We start from the raw sequence: 1,337 nt of genomic DNA, 5'->3' as shown, positions 1-1,337 counted from the left end.
TCTTACTATTCTGAGGTCTTTCTCCAGTTCCAATTACAGCATTTCCTCCCTTGCACCATCAGGCCTCAGGATGGTAACAGATTCCGGCTGATACTAACCCCCCAGGTCCTTCACCATCCTCTACTCCTTCCACTAACCTATACACTAAGCTATTATCTAAAGAGCCCCTGGTTAAACCTGATGGACCTGACTGATACAAAGCTTATGAAAGGCAGGAGAATCCAAAAAAGGAGAGGCTAATGAGGTAAGAGGATCAGGGAAATCTGGCAACTGAGAGGCCAGAGGGGCTATGAATAGTCAATGTCAGTAATTTTCAATTTGATAATTCCTCCCCATTCAAAGTATTTTAGAAATTTATGAGGCTCTTTTTAGCTTTCGTAATAATTGGGAGCGTGCCACTGGCATTTAGTGGGTAGAAACAAGAAATGCCAGAAGTTCTTCTATATTTTGGATGGTCCCAATTATTGAAGAATTGCTCCATGTCCTGAAGATTTTGAAAGGGCTCACTGGGCATTAATATAATTGGGGGAAAATCTGCCAGTTTTTATCTGAGGTTGGGACCTATTTTACACGTGGCATAGTTTCAAAGACTTAATATATATTTTTCATAAACGCAAATAATATGTAAATCAAAGGAAGGTTGTATGAATTTATTTGGAAATTTACCAAAGTGATTATTTCAGAAAATTATGTTACTGATGGCATAGTATTTAATTCTCCATTATAATATGGCCACATCAGTCTGCAATTCTATATATTTGCAAGCAGATTGCTAGTAGTTTTACTGAGCAGTCACAAAGTACATATTATTATACATTATTTCTTCTCATATTATAATTAGGTAATTATATTGACTTAAATATTGTACATGCTGGTAGATGATATTATCTATGAAATTTATTTCAAGACAGTAAAGGGAAAATTATATTTGTCATGGGGAGGTATTGAGTATGATATAGTTGAAAATAATTGATAACCATGGGCATGAAATCAATGAGAATGATGACAGTTTACTGCTAAAGAGAAACAGGGGCTAAAAATCTTCAACAAATGAGAATAAATGATTAGGACACTGACTCTGAAACTTTGCTGCATGTTAGAATCACTTGGGAAGCTTTTATAAGTCCTAATGCCCAGGCTAACCACACTAGCATCTCTAAGGGTAGGACCCAGGCATTAATGTAAAAACAAAAAATAAAAAAGTCAGTCCAGCCATGTTTGAGAACCAATGAACTAAGAGATCAGAAGAAAATTATAACAAGGAAGACTTGAGGGTGGTCAAGTCTGATGGAATGCCATTTGTGGAATCAGGGGTTTTTCAGGAGTAGGAGAATGGA

The sequence above is a fragment of the Mandrillus leucophaeus genome, unplaced genomic scaffold (genome assembly GCF_000951045.1).
Source record: "Mandrillus leucophaeus isolate KB7577 unplaced genomic scaffold, Mleu.le_1.0 Scaffold754, whole genome shotgun sequence".
NCBI classification, from domain to species: Eukaryota; Metazoa; Chordata; class Mammalia; order Primates; family Cercopithecidae; genus Mandrillus; species Mandrillus leucophaeus.
This window is presented reverse-complemented; position numbering follows the sequence as displayed.